General features: G+C 33.8%; 1 pseudogene; it reads left to right on the plus strand.

Moving 5' to 3' along the window:
- Nucleotides 1-13,864: 13,864 nt before the first annotated feature.
- Nucleotides 13,865-15,394, plus strand: LOC149148634 (uncharacterized; annotated as a pseudogene).
- Nucleotides 15,395-16,809: the final 1,415 nt, after the last annotated feature.

Genomic DNA, 16,809 nt, shown 5'->3' on the forward strand with positions numbered 1-16,809 from the left:
AACATCGAGCAACCTTTCAGTCAGTGGGGATTGGACATAACAGGTGAGATCATTCCTCACTCTTCTAAGCAGCATAGATAAATCCTCACAGCTACAGATTATTTTACTAAGTGGGTAGAAGCAGTTCCACTCAAGACAACTAATTCTGAAAATATTATTGAGTTCATAGATCAATTTATAATCACCAGGTTTGGATTGTCGTCCGCTTTAATGTTTGATAATGCATCATACTTTTCTGGAAATGCAATGACTGAATTTGCACTTAAAAGAGGATTCAAACTTAAATATTCAGCTAATTACTACCCACAACGTAATGGGCTAGCTGAGTCAACAAATAAAAACCTAATCAAGATTATTAAAAGAACAATTGACCAAAATCATAAAAATTGGCACAAGGCCTTGATATATGTTTTATTGGTAGATCGGGTAACGCAAAAAGATTCTATCTGCACTTCTCCCTTTAATTTAGTTTATGGGAAAGAAGTGGTTCTTCCGACTCACTTAGCAATTCCCTCTTTGTCTTTAGTACAATACATTGATGAAGTACCCACTTCCTACTTACAACTAAGACAAATGGAAATAATTAAATTAGAAGAACAACGAGAACAAGCTAGGAAAACGCATGCTCATCATCAAGCACTAGTAAAATCCTCTTTTGATTCAAACATAATGACCAGGAAAGATTTTCAGATGGGAGATTTAGTTTAAAAGTGGGACAAGGCTCATGAAGAAAAGGGCAAACATACAAAATTTCAAAGGATGTGGCTTGGTCCTTTTTAGATTGTAGAAGTCATAGGTCCATCAATGTTTGTGTTACAGGATTTAGCAGGTAAGAGGGATCCTTTGCCTGTTAATGGACAAATTCTAAAGAAATATTTTCCATTGAATATTATTCTTCTATTTCTGTAGAATAGTTGTTTTTATTTTTCATAATAAAACCAGTTGTGAGTGGTTACATTAGGCATTTATGAAAAAGACACCAATTCTCTTTCAGATTTTGAACTTTTTGCTTGTATAAATAGCAAATCTTTTGGAAAACTGATCTTTATTGTTGATAGATACAGTTAAAAACTTTAGCCTAGACATGATACTAGTTTCAACTTCAAAAAATTTGATGAAAGCAACCTTTAGTGAAGAAATTTTTTTATCTCAGTACAATGAAAGGTATCAATAACAAAATAAAGATTCTTTGTAGAATAGTTGTTTCCAAAAACTCTATTATTGTCATCCAGAGCTATCTTAAGGAAATAATGACTTCCTCCCTGTTAAGGAAATCGTAACTTTTAGAGGAATAACCCAAGGATACACTTTCTCTTGAAGAATAAGAGGTCTCATCACGAGCCGGCTTATCATTATCACAGATATTTTAACTTGCTGACTTTGCCAATATTGTACACCACAACAGGGCAATGACTCAAGATTGTTGCAATCAAAAGACAAGGGGTCTCATCACGGGCCAGCTTGTTCATCAAAGTTATAAATCAATTGAATGACTGTGTCATAATTTGGCTACCAAACCAAGACATTGTTCTTTAAGAATAAAAATAAAATCAAATCAATAAGTGTGGATATGGATTTTTCTTTCAAAGTTGTAGGCCACCTTAAGTAGGATACAGGATCATTGTTGGGTAACAGGTAACCCTGTCGAGGCTATAAATGCCTGCTGGCAGCAGAGGCTCTACCTACGACAAATGAGCATATTTAAAACTGGTTTACAGAGGAGACTTTGTTTTATCTTTACAAGACCAAGTAATGGCTGATGTAAATACAAGGACTAGCCTGAGGAAGAAAATAATCAAAGTAGAAAATGGTTGAAACAAAATATCATTGACGGTTTAGAGCATAATGTACTTTATCTTTCCATAATAAAGTTTAATTTTCTGAAAAAATTTCTGTTTTGGAAGTTTGAAAAATTCAATAGAAAAACAGAGATAACTGGTTCTTCCAAATGAATCGCCAATTGTTGTGGCCACCAACAACCCCCCTCCTTATTTAGTATTAGCAATAACACTAGGTAAGTGGGGACCCTTAGTAAAAATTCGAAAAATCAATTAAGGCTCATGTATTTTACTCCTTAAGAAAACATCGCATCGCGCAAAGAATGATAGGACATTTCCTTATAAGTAAAAATGATAAACTGTGAGATTGCAACGTGAAATCCATCACATTGCATGCATTAAGAAATGCTCACATTGGAAAACCTTTAAAAATCACCGATATGCGATATGCGATGTCGCCATATCGCATATCACAAAGTTGCATGAAAAACACATAACGATTTAACGATTACAACGATCTGCGATTTTGCGATACTGCGATCCACGATTTTGCAATAGCGCGATCAAATGACCTTGCGATAACACAGAACGATGAAATTGCGATAATGTGATGCTGCGATGCGAATCGCAGAAACATCCCATCACAAATTTCCCTGGCTCAATATTCAAGAAAAGTTTTCCATAAACCAAAAACTGGATACACGCTTTAATGATAATTAATGAATGATATGCTAGTTTTTAATGAAAGACAGTTTTGTGTTGTTCAAAGAGTGAGGTTACGTCAGGTGGCATGTTTTTGTACATCCGTAGAGCTTAAAGCTTTCTTGTCGATTTTTATTGTCATTACTCTTTCCTCACTTACTGCAGGGACAACAAACAGAAGTAACACAAAGCAATGTGCAGGAAGCCATGAAGGAAAAGGGTAAAGCTCCAATGCTCATAGACAGAGAAAATATGCCCTCATAAATGGATACCGCATGCAACAGAGCCGCAGATTCACAGAACGCTGCTGAGCTATCCGTTACAGATCTTTCATTCATAGCCATGGTTGAATGAGTAGTTGAACAATGCTGATATCAACAGGCGGTTTAACGCTCAAGGTCAAAAGCTCACGAAAGCAGTTTTTTTGCAAATTTTGAAGCTTATACTCGGTGAAGGAAAAGGCGCTAAAGGCGAAAAACACATCAGAGAGGCCCGGATCAAAGAACGGAGGCAGTTTCCGATGCGTGATTAGCGCTAGCTAAAGGCGAAAAACACATCAGAGAGTCCCGGATCAAAGAACGGAGGCAGTTTCCAGTGCACGATTAGCGCTAGGCGCTAATCGCGCATCGCTGAGAAAATTGCTCAAAAAGAAAAGCCTCTAACTGCTCAGTCACTTGTAAGCCTGGAAAATGCAAGAAAGCAATGGTAAAGAACAAACTAGAAACATAAAGTTGAAAGAAAAGTCAGAAACAATTCGAGGATTAACCAAATGGAACTTGGATTGTTACTGGGCATACACAGTAAATCCACATAGCCAGAGGATGACTCTCGAGTATATCATCGATTTCGCTGAAAATATGGTGCTAGCTCTTACCATTTCTGTTTTCTTAGCTCAACCAAAAGCGGAAGACAGTCAGCCGACTCTACCCAGGAAAATATTGAATGCTCACAACATTAAGGAGCAAATGCAGAAATAGTTAGATATTAGATTTAATTTTTAGAAATAGTTTTCCTTAGAAAAAGGGCGATCATTTAAACCGTATCCTGAATCTGTGTAATTAAGTTATTTAGTTAGTAGTATTTAAACCCTTCTCATGCATTTAGAGAAGGGTCAAGAAATTTATCAAAATCTTGTCCCCAGAACATGCACTTTTGCACCCTCAGAGGAGGTTTTGGTGAATGAATGGATCAGGATTTTTTGATGTTTGCATTTGATATCTGCTACTGATGTTGCACTTTTGTACTCTTAGTGGATGTTAGAGCAAGGAGAGATAAATCATTGTTGCTTGAAGCTTATGAGTAGGACTAGTCATAAATGGTACTTTTATCTCTTGACCATTTCTGCTTATATGTTAAAGTGATATACAGTTTTTAGTTGTTTATGTATTATTGCATGAATGCTTGAGTTATCATTTGGCACTTTTGTACGGTGATAGCTATTTATTTATGCCTAATGTATGAATAGCTCATTATGCGATATGTTTTTCACAACTATTTCGTCTAACTTTTTATGCGAAGTGGTTCATCTTAATTGATTTCCTTTCTTATAATCATTGAATGATCTTTATTACCAGTTGTTATTTGAATTCTCTTTAGATCGCATAATAGAAGAATTACATCCCGGGTTAGTATAGATTTAGATGCGTTGTTTATTAGATTACAATAGCATAGAATTAGATTAAAGTTTGAATTAGAATATCTTAGATAGGAATTGTTAGATCAGCAACATTGAATTCTACACACACACACTCATAGATTGGGAAATTGGTCCCATTATCCCCAGTCGGACCCGCTATACCAAACGGATAAGGATCTGCCAACCAAGGTCCGAACCGGGCGGGTATCCCCCTTGTTGTCAACCCGATTTTCGGGGCCTCAACATAACCTAAGTAATGAAATGCCATTATTTCCCTTGATTTCCAACTCAGGCTCTCCCTTTATAGTTCCATGAGTATTTACCTTCATCCTTCATCAAGTACGCTTGTTTCTTGAGTTCAAGTTTCCCTTAATAAGGAAATTTGAAGCTAATTATTAAACCACATAAATGATAAAAAGGAAAAACAATTATTATATTATTTTATGGAATACCTAATAACAAAAATGGTTGAACAAGATATATTTTAGGGGTGTCTTCAAATTCAAAAATATTAATTATAAAATTTGACCATTCTTTTTGGCCAAATTTAATCAACGTGCATCCAATTTTAATTATATTAGTTCCTTTATGCAACCTAAATGACCTTGAACTCTTCGATGAGATAATTTTAAGAGACAAACTCATCAATCTACATAACATAAACATCTTCAATATCATCAAATAGAGTCATGAACGTATTTCATACTTCAATTGGATAGAAAATGTTTCCTGTATTGAGGTGATTTTCCTTGGATATGTCCGTTGTTATGACTCCTATATATAAGTTATCCTTCTTTCCCTCAATGAAAATTTTCAACTCATCATCCTTTTAAAATTAGTTTTTGTAAAAATAAAAGCTTTTTAGTTTTTAATAATGTTACTGTATTGTGTTCCCATGTACTACTATTATGGCCACTGAGAACCAAAATTCTTGTTGGAAATCATGATCATTATCTATAGACTTGTAATATGGTACAATATTAAAGTAAAAATGTTTGATGTGTTTTACTATGGAGATTTAACACATAACATGCTTTCAAAACATCCAAAATGTTTGTAGATAATAATGTAGGCCCCAAAATAGTAGCTCTAATACCATTTTGGGGAATTGGGGAATGAGATATATCATGGAGCCATACATTCCATGAGAAGGCTATGTCTAAAGAAAAAATTACAATATTTAAGTATAAGTAAGAATAACTTAATATCTTAATAGAAAAATAGTCTAATCAAGTTCATCATATGTTTAAATCTTCCGGAACATTTAATTGATAGTCAACAACCTAGTAGTAGAGTCAACTAAGTAGTAGAATAGTGGTTGAGTATGCATTTGATAAATTAGCTGGGATAACTATGGTATTTGAACTGTGTGAAAAGGATGAATTTAATATGTCTGTTATGTGACCAATCCATTCAAATAAGACCATGTATTCCTCACTCCAAGGGTGCTAGTTACACTTTATTGTTATATATGGATTCTCTTAGGGAACAATATATTATGACTATCAAACATTTGACCTAAATATGATGTTTAAAAAATAGAATTTGAATGCTTTAGAAATGTCATAAATATTACATATGGTTGGAAAGTTAGACTTTAAAAAGTTCTTGTGAAATTTGAAATGAAATTAGGAAATTCCATAAAAAAATTATAAGTTACAATGAAATGTAACCATCCTTATTATGTTGTATTTGAAGTATGACGTAATTCAATGTTAAATATCTATTATTAGATATCAAATTCCAAAGTTAAAGAAGGATATGCTCCCATTTACTATAATTAGTATGAGAAGTGACAATCACTTGTGCAACAGAAGACATCACCATTAATTGTTTTCTTGCCTCAAGCAATCAGATTGATTTGTGTATAGGGGATATTTTTTTTCGATGGGCATCAAAGGAGGGTCAAGGTTTCTTTAGATTAGTTTTGGGATGGATCCAAATGAATCAAGTCTTTGTGCTAATGACAAGTAGTGGTTGAGCAGCACAGCAGGTGAGAGCTTGAATAGGAAAAATATTGAGAGCCACAGGCTTAAGAAAATTAATATATCTAACAATTGATTTCAAGGTAAGAGAGATGCGACTTTACAACACAGTTTTGTGTATCTTACTCCCTACGGGTGATGATACTTGGAGATCTACTTTTGTTTACATAAATCGAGTTTATGGGGGTCAAGGGCAAGTGTTTCTACTTGCGGATCTGATATGGGAAATTCATCTCCCTAGAGATCTCTTGGTATGATCTCTCAATCCATTTCTAGCATGGTTTCCACCCTGCTTCAACATGGATCGAGACATGAGAAAGCTTGTTGAAACTTCAATAGTTATAAATGTTCCCTATATAGCCCCAGATTTGATAGAGAGGTGTAAGAATAATAATCTTACAACAACATTGGAAGAAGAAGTCTCCTTTAAATTTTTTGCAAAGACTCCAGTTGGTAGATCACTTCTTATAGGGGTTTGAAATGACTTCTTGGTGTTGGATCTTAAACAAGAGATCTATAAAAGATAAAATATTCCAATGGAGATGCAAAGTCTGATCTATGCAATATGAAATGTTGTTACCAAATTAAGGAGTTGAACAAAATTCCTCAATATTTATCAATCTAAGGTTGGGGTGTGGTTTTCCTGGATCTATTTTCCCCAAAGGATCAAAGTCAAATAATATGGGACTAGTAAATGGAGGTACTTCATTCAACCCTTAAAGGGAATTTTTCTGCCTCATCCAAAACAGATCAGACTCTTAATATACCCAACCCCTATATTGTGGAGCAATTGGATCAGGTCCGAGCAATGGCAGTACATCTATCAAAGAAAAATTATCTACATACAATCTTTGAATCCCATGCAGTTATATGCAGATTCAATAGTTTTTGGCCAAAACAAGTGGATCTATTTCAATGGATTTTCACAAATTGAACAATTAATTGTGAGATTCACCTATGATCCACGGCTTTCTTCATAGTAAATTTTCAATCATTGGAGGCACAAGAATATATTTTACGAGATGGACCATGATTCTAGGGCAATGTGGGATGTTTTATTATGCCATGGTTCATAAAAATTGATGCCAATATAATGGTGGTATCAAGAATGCCAGTTTGGATTAGATTTCATAATCTACCTCTTCATTTATGACACAACAAGTGCTAGAAGGAATTGATAATATCATAGGGAGGTACATAAAGACAAATATACAAAGAACCAAATACATAATCTAGACTTTCATTAGCATTTGTGTGGAGGTGGACCTCAGTAAAGGATTCCCAAGTCACATCCTCATGGCACATAAAAAGTATTGTTGGACACTGTTTCTAGACTTTGAAAACATGACCTTTAGGTTTCAAATATGTCGAAAAATAGCACATATATAAAATAAATTTCCAATGGCAAAGAAAGGGATAATATGGAAATAGAAACTAGTGAAGAAACCCAAGGGATGGAAATTTCCAGAGCAACAGTCTAAACATGAAGAGGATGACGGGGAAATGTGTATCCCTATCAATGAAGGAACTCATAATTCATAAGAAAGCATAGCAAATGAGTGAGATAATCAAGAAGCATTAAGAACCCCAGTCTTAACAATGTAGCAGGAGAAGATCCCTAAAGAAAAGGAAACGGGAGGCTTCTAACAACATCATGTTTCTAAGAGTTTGAATTTAGATAAGGAAATTCCAAACGTGAATAAAGAGAACTAGATAGCACTTGTAATGACCACTCCAAATCAAGGAGGATGGTAGAACGTAGAAAAGAAGAAAAGATGAAAAGGGTAATCAAATTTTTCCTTTTAGGAGTAGTTTATATTTTTTTATTTATTTTGTATTATCTCTCTGAGCACCAGATTTGATTGGTTTGACTAAATGCTTTGTGAGCATCTACAACATGTAATTTTGTTTTAATTAATAAAATTATGATTTTTCCTTAGGAAAAAATATATATAATACATAAATGAATACTAAATAAATAACTAAATTGTTTTTGAAATATTAAAAAAAAAAAAAATCATTTTCCTAAAAACTTTTGTAAATATTATAACTATAAAATTGAATGTTTATTATTAATTTGATTTTTACCATTAATAGGTCATGTCATTTAAATTGGTCTTAATTTTCAACCTAAAAACATTTTGAAATGAGTGGATATGTAAAACTTATAATAAAATGGGAATTTGGAATAAAGATGTTAGAACTCTGTAAATTTATTTCCACTATTTTCAAGCCGAGGAAGGAACATTGTTTTCAATATATTCATTTTTGTTTTTATTCAATTCAAGTTTGTTTTATTTATTTATTTAGAGTATATTTTATTTTTAAATTAAAGTGAAAACATGTTAACTTGAGATTGAATGTGAATGGAATCTCACAACACCCTTATGTTAGGCTATAGAATGTACTTCTCAACAAAAGTAAACTAATATTAGATATATATGTTGGGAAAAATATTGGTGGTGGGGGGGGAGGGGGGTGAATCAGTATTTACAAATCAATAACTTTTTAAATTTCATATTCAAATTTCTATATGCAACTTTACTGAATGGAAATTGCATGTGTACACAACTGTTCTTAAGACAATTAGCGTATATATGGTGAACAGTTCAGTTAATCCATCATATGTTTGTTTTCAGTTGATGCATTAGTACTTTATTAACCATTAGATAAACATTAACCATGTGTTGTAATAGATAAACCATCACACATAAGAAACACACATGAACATGAGATTTAAGGTGGAAATCTAATGCGGAAGAAAACCACCTTTTGTTGTTGTCTTTGTCTTCTTTTTAATATAAAAAAAGTTTTTTACAATCTTGTACTAGCACAAACTCATACCAGAACGTAGGCACCCACCTACAAAATGCTACAACCTTCTCTCATTCTCTAACTTCTACTGGAAGGGAGATACAACCCCCTAGCTCTTGTACTGGCTGATATGTTTACCAGTATGTAAGTGCCAACCTACAAAAGGCTACAACCTTCACTCGTTCTCTAGCTGCTATTGGAAGGGATCTCCAACCCCCTAGGTCATGTACTAACTTATATGTTTACCAATATCTAGGCGCCAACCTACGGAAGGCTACCACCTTCACTCTTCCTCTACGGACCACGTTCCATAATTTTTCAGAATGGATACTCCTAGTACACATCAACGCAATATGTAGGCCATGTTTCATCAAATTTTCATACTGGACCCATCAGTAACATTGAAGCTAAAAATCAATCACCACAACAATACAACCATCAAATACAATCGCATCAACCAATCACTGAAACTCATTAACTCTGAAACTCAATCATCAATCTCTAAATCAACCAAAACTAAGTCAATCAATAACTAAACCTCTGACATAACTGAATCACCCAATCATCAATTTTTTATACAACTGAATAAATCATTCACTCAAAACCCAATCAATCGAAACTTAATCAAAATTCAACCAATCAACTGCGACAGTCAGATCACTGTAACCAGAACACAAATCTGAACTTAGAACATTGCATCAACAACTAGAATCAACTACAACCTAAAAACCATATCTCAGGATGTATACGCTACTTCAATGAAGCCAACCTGCATGTATACGTTACTTTCTGTAAGACAACCTACGTATACCTCTAAAGATATTGAATCATAAAATATCTGAACCAAAAACTATACCAACCAATGACATTCTGAAGATCCACTGGCATATTACAAATTTATAAACAGATGGTAGCAAAGATCACCCTTCTTACTCAAACAATCAATCAACCAAACTCAATCTCCTTAAATAATCAGTTTGACTTTTAGATCTAACGAAGACATCATTGAAAAATAGGAATAAAATAGTAGCACTGATTAGTCATCTCTAAACAACAAGCTTTTCTTCTGCATATACTATTTGGAAGTGTCGAACTAGTGTGTATATGTGCCTTCACCAATGCAAACCAACGTATAGATCTGCAAATAATAACTTATAACTTCGCATCTATTATAGTCTTCAGATATACCCATATCATAGCATATAAAGGATAAAATATGTGTTAGCACTCAGATATAGCCTATCCATTATTATGGCATACAATGATCAGTCATTTAAGGTATCATGATATTGATCTATCATTAAATCTCATCCATCATCAAACAGTCAGGTGCATACTTAGTTCAAATCAAGCAAAGCATTAATAACCCATAACATGCATATTTTATTTGGATCTAAATCTTCATAAGATTTTCATTACTTGCACACCTTCTCACTTTGATATTCACCTCCTTATATAGTTTTAGCCTTTCTAAATACCTCAGGTGAAAACCATAGTTATGCTGATGGTATTATTTTTGGGGATCAATATTCTTTGCCGCACTCATTACTATGGGCCATTACCACAGTAGCAACCCTTGGTATTCTCTAACCTTAATTTTCCATCCCATACATGCCTTTCCTCTTGTGAAAGTGTGTGCATATGTATACTCTCCTTTTATTTTGTCTACCCGTGTGTATACACTACTTGGACTAAGGTAAACAACATATGCAACTTAATACAACTTAAACCATTCTTTTTCTTAAATTGCTTGATTTTGATATGAAATCCTTTATTCTATCATCCTATTCTTATGTGCCATTACTTTGTTATCTTTGAATTGACCTATTACAATGTGAGTTTCCATCATGTATCACTTCTAAACTGATTCCTCTAAACTGCTCTGCATTTTGTCACATATGTAAACACAACTACCATGCATTCTGTCACATCTTGTTTATACCTTTGTTAAGTATTCCATTCATCAAATAGGTTGTCATCAAGGAAAACTCATCAGGTAGGTTGCTTATCAAGGACAACACTAATAATTTCCCTATATCAAACCTTTGACCATTATTCTATTCCATCATTCTGTCACCTTTGGTATCTTCGTTCAATATTTTTGTCACCTCTCATCTGACCTATAAATTCATATATCTACCATATACTTATTCTGCTTTTAGTGAGTTTTCATCGAGGACAACACATGCATCATAATGCCAACAATATAAAGTTCTGAAAAAATACAGATTTTTCCAAAGAAAAATCGTAATTTTATTCAACCTGAAAACCAAAGAAAAAATTACATTTGCAAATGGCTCGAAGCGTTTGATCATATCAGCGTTTCAGGCTAATGCACATAAAGAGGGTAAAAAAAAATTACATAAAATTGGCAGAGCTTCGTCTGATAATAATCAATTAGTTTCCTCTTTTTCCTTTCCCTTTTTCCACCTTTCACTAAACTTCTTAATTGGGAGCAGCTGATACTATTTCCAGTTGCATGCCTTCCACCTTCAAGGGAACTTATTTGTATGAATTCAAACTCTCAGATGTATGGGTTTGCTTTATGCCCCATATTTCATTTTGAAAGGGTATGACCACCTTATGCTTCTCTGCTACTATGATCTCTGTTGCTCCATAGATGTTTTCATTTTCATCATGCTGATTTCCTCCAGTTTGGATCAGTACTAAATCGTTGGCTTTTTCGACATGTTTAGCATAATCATTTTTCTTCTCTTCTCACTCCTCCACTTGGGAGCCTTGTTGATTCTATGCTTCTGGTTGTTGAAGACTCTAATTCATTTCTTCATCTTCATCATCTAAAGAATGAAAATTTGAAAATTTCCATCCATTTGGATTTTGAGAACTTTTCTCTATCCCTTTTCTTACTTGAGGGCATGTGTTCTGTAGGTCCCATTTCTGATGGCAGATCTAACAACTAAATGTAGTATTTTAAAAGTCTAGCCATTATGTACACTTGAAATCTTGATGAATGAGATGGATGTTATCTAGTAGGCCTTTCCTTAAGTCTATCTCCATGCAGATGTGGTAAAAAGTAAAGATGCCTTTGTCCATTCATTCTCGATCCATATTTAGAAATATCCCCAACGAATTTCCAATGCATTCTAAAACATGATGGTGCCAAAAAGGAAACATGAGATTGTGCAACCTTACTCATACATTTATCTTTGTAATGACCATTGTTGTGGCATCAAAATATGGAAATCATGGAGTTAAAATGATACCCATTGTTCACCAAAACCATGGTCCTTCATTATGACATAGTCTAGATATGTCTAATTATTGAATTAAAACGAAAAGGTTCCATTTCCCCTTAGGTAGATATCACAATTTTTAGTCTTGGAGTTGAGGTAGATCCATTGATGTAGATCTTCAGACTTGGGCCAAAATCCATTAAATCGATATAACAAACCTATATCTTGGAGAATATTAAAATGAACACAAACTTCTACCAATTTTATTACCCAATCTAGTGCTTTCTCTTCCTTTTCAACTAGGGAAGGCCCTACAATAGTCAAATTTTGGGTTTGTGTGGAAACTTTCCCTCTCAGTGCACCCTTAAAATAACTTGGACCATTAATCGCTGAAGTTGTTCTTGGTGGAATGCTTGATCCTCGGGCTCCATCCCGCAATCTCGAATTGATGATAATGAATGAATCTTAAACAATGTCATAGTTGTGTAATCGAAACAAAATTTTCAAATCTTTCCACACATAGATCATACTTTGTGAATTCATCATAATTCCTAGCTTATCACGAACCTTATGCTTGATTTCTTGCACTAAATCTTCAGCCCCAACACTTATTTGGATTGATTTCCCATTTAGGGTTTTAACAACCCTTGCATCCAATTAGATTTTTTGATAGATCTTCCGACTTCCACATTTTTGCATATATCTAAACAGACTCTTCCAGGTAGTGATAGAAAATACAAATTCTTTGATTATTTTCTTTTATTCACTAAATATTTGATAATACTAACATTTTTTAAATATATAAATAAATATGTATTTAAAATATTAAGTTATATATTATTATAGATTAGACATAAAAGTTAACTTGTAATTATATATATATATATATATATATATATATATATATATATATATATATGTTTTTTTGGGGCAATTTTTGCCACACATCTCAATAGTCTTGTCTAATGTAAAAGAGAATATGTGAAGATGACTAGACAATCCTTCAACACGTGATTTGTTGCAAAATCTTATATATCTTAATTTTTATATATTGTGCATATATTGGCAATGTAAATAATTATGATGCATAGAAAATTGATTTATAATACGTTACTATTATGTATAAATTAGTATAAATTCAATATAATTATTGATCAACTACATAGAAATTTTATGTTTAAGGAATTATTATTACATATAAACTAGCACAGATTCAATAAAATTCCTAATCTATTAAGTTAGGAAATAAATCAAATCTTTTAAAATGTAAATATAATTTTGAGTATAAAACTTGAAAAGAAAATTTATTCATGATTTTATATTTATTTATTAATAGGAACATGTAAAGTCCTATATATCTTAATTTCTATATCTTTACAACATATATCATATATTGACGAAGTAAATATTTATTATGCATAGAAAATTTAAGTCTGACACATTACTATTATAGATAAAGTAGAATAGATTCATCATAATTCCCTATCTAATAAGTTAGAAAATAAATCAAACCTTTAAAAATGTAAATCTTATTTTGAGTATAAAGCTTCAAAAGAAATTGCATCTTGAAAAATTTGGTTCCTCTCAACTTTTGTTAAATAGATTTATATTGATTCTTAATAACATTATCTTATATCGCTTAAGTGTTTGGAGTAAGTCTGTTCTATGTCTTATTTGTTTTACATTTCCTGTGCTAAAACGTGATGCAAATTCCTTCATTTCGTGGTCTAAAATGATGTAGAAATGGTCGAGGGTCCAATGGCCGATATGTTTACAGTACATCAAACCGTGGGTCGAGTATTGTGCTGTATGTGTGGTATTTCCATACCACCCAACGCAGCAAACATGTGTGTTAATTGTATACGAACCCAAGTGGATATCACAGAAGGTCTACAAAAACATGTAACAGTCCTTCATTGCCCTGAATGTAATTCGTATTTACAGCCCCCTAAAACATGGATAAAAGCCCAATTAGAATCCAAGGAACTCTTAACATTTTGCATTAAGAGGCTCAAGAATTTGAACAAGGTTAGGCTTGTACATGCTGAATTCATATGGACCGAACCCCATTCTAAGAGAATCAAGGTCAAGTTACGAATACGAAAGGAAGTTCTCAATGGGGCTATATTCGAACAGGCTTACGTTGTTGCATATGTTCAGCAAGATCATATGTGTGAACACTGTACAAGGGTTCAGTCCAACCCAAATCAGTATGTGGCTGTTGTGCAAGTCAAGCAGCATATTAGCCACAGGAAAACGTTCTTCTATCTGGAATAGTTGATTCTCAAGCACGATGCAGCTGCTCAGGCAGTCAATGTTAAACAAGTGCACAAGGATGTTGATTTTTTCTTTGATAATAGAAGTCAAGCAGTTAGGTTAGTGAGCTTTTTGGGAAATATGGTGCCTATTTTGAATCACAATGACAAACAGCTTGTGTCTCAGGATTCAAAGAGAAATACATAGAATCATAAGTACAATTTCTCTATTCAGATCTGCCCTATTTGCAAGGAGGATTTGATTTTCCTCCCTCCAATGGTTGCGGCAAACTTGGGTAACTTAGGTCCCCTTGTTCTGTGCACAAAAGTGAGTACCCATATTATGCTGCTTGACCCATTTACTTCGAGGCATGCTTTTATGGATGCGAATCAGTATTGGAGGGTTCCTTTTAAGCCTCTCCTTTCAAACCGGCAGTTAGCTGAATATATTGTATTGGATATTGAAGTTGAGATGGGTTTGACTACTGTGGGTGGTATCAAGTATTCATTGGCAGAGGCAAAGGTAGCCCGTGTTTCAGACTTTGGAAAGAATGACACTATTTTTACAGTGAAAACTCATCTGGGCCATCTTTTGAGTCCTGGTGACTATGCTCTTGGTTTTGATCTCTATGGTGCAAATACTAATGATGTGGATTTAGATAAATACAAAGGACTTAATCTTCCAGATGTGGTTTTGGTGAAGAAAAGTTATGAAGAGAAGCGCCAGAAGAAGCGGGGCAAGCCTAGGCCTTGGAAGCTTAAGACATTGCCCATGGAGGTTGAACCATCTTCCAGAGGCAGAATGGAGGACGCGAAGGAGTGGGAGGACTATGAAATTTTTTTGGATGAGCTGGAGGAAGACCAGGAGATGCAATCCAAGGTTGCATTGTACAGAAATGAAAATTATCAGCGAACGGATACAGTGTCTATGACAGATGGTGAAGATGTTCCTTCTGTACCTTTGGATGAGCTTCTTGGTGATCTTACACTCAAGGATGATGAGAACGAAGATGAAGAAATGGAAGGCTAATTTTTAAAACACATTTCAGAAAATCATAGTACATTTATTAGTCACTGTGAAAACCTTCATGCTCAAAATCAATGTGGTATCAAAGCTACACAATGGTAGAGATATCATTTCCAACAAAAATCTTTTGTATTTGATTGTCATGATGTGCAGACCTTTTGTCAGCCTAGCAGTGGCATTTATTGGAGCTAGCATATTGAAGATTGGCGCAACAACATCAATAATGATATGTTTGAGCTGTACGTTTGAGTTAAGAAGAATTGCACGGCTTAATTTATTGCAGACACTAACATTGCTTTTCCATTTAATTATTGCAGTTGTTTGTATTTTTATTGCCATTATGATGCTTGGAAATCATACTGTCATTTTGTAAGTTGCACAGATGAATAGATTAATAGTATAATGAATAGATGAAATGATGCGTTAAGAGTGCTGAGGTGAAATTGTGTTTTTTATGTGAAGGATAAATTATGTTTACTACAACTATTTTGCATATGTTGGATACTTGTGTGATTTTCCAATTGGTGTGGCTACTGATTGTGTGGTTGTTCATTGTAAAATTTTGAAGAAAAGGCCTTCCAGGTGTAGAATTTGATGATGTCACACAAAGCATTTCTCCAGATTTGATGTTCCTTACCATTGCTATTGAATCTGCCACTTCTGTTAAATTTGCTGCATTTTTATGAAAAGTTAAAATAACTAGGGAACCATTTTTGCTTTAGAATATGAAACATTGAAGAGACCACTCCAGAAGATGATGTTGCTGCCATCATGAAGAAGTAGTTAATGGTAATAAGAATACATTTCTGCTGAAAAAATCATCATTTTGGTTTGTTTTCTGGAGGCTTTTGTGACCAGATGTTGATTACACAAGTTCATTGTTGCTCCTATCCAATGACTACTATTGATGTTCGCTGTTATCTAAAGGCAACAGGTTGTCTCTTCAGATTCCAGGTATTCTTAAAACTTGATCATCAAAAAAACAAAGAGGAAAAAGTTGATGGTAGAGTTCGTTGTTGCTCCTGTCCTTGGATGCTATTCATGTTTACTGATATCTGGAGGTAGTAGGTCATATCTTCAGATTCATGGTATTCTTAAAACTTTATCATCAAGAAAACAAAGAGGAAAAATATGAAGGTATCGTATATGTTATTTTCATGCTGCTAATTGGAGAAAATCATTGATGTTTGTAGCATTGGAAGATTGTTGGTACGATAAGAGAGTAAATTTATTAAATGGAAAGTGTTGTTTGCTTTGTTGGTCACACATTGAAACCTCTGGTTGACAAGGTGAAACAGTTCATTAAATTCTCTCACAGTACAACCAACAAAAACTGGGTTTTGGTGTTTGAAGTCATGACTAGATTCTCTGTCCTTGTTTTTCTCCAAAGAGTTGAAACCGACACACAGGGTTGAGAG

Source organism: Pinus tabuliformis, chromosome 9, assembly GCF_031772625.1.
Source record: "Pinus tabuliformis cultivar Carrire ecotype Pingquan chromosome 9, CPIR1, whole genome shotgun sequence".
NCBI classification, from domain to species: domain Eukaryota; kingdom Viridiplantae; phylum Streptophyta; class Pinopsida; order Pinales; family Pinaceae; genus Pinus; species Pinus tabuliformis.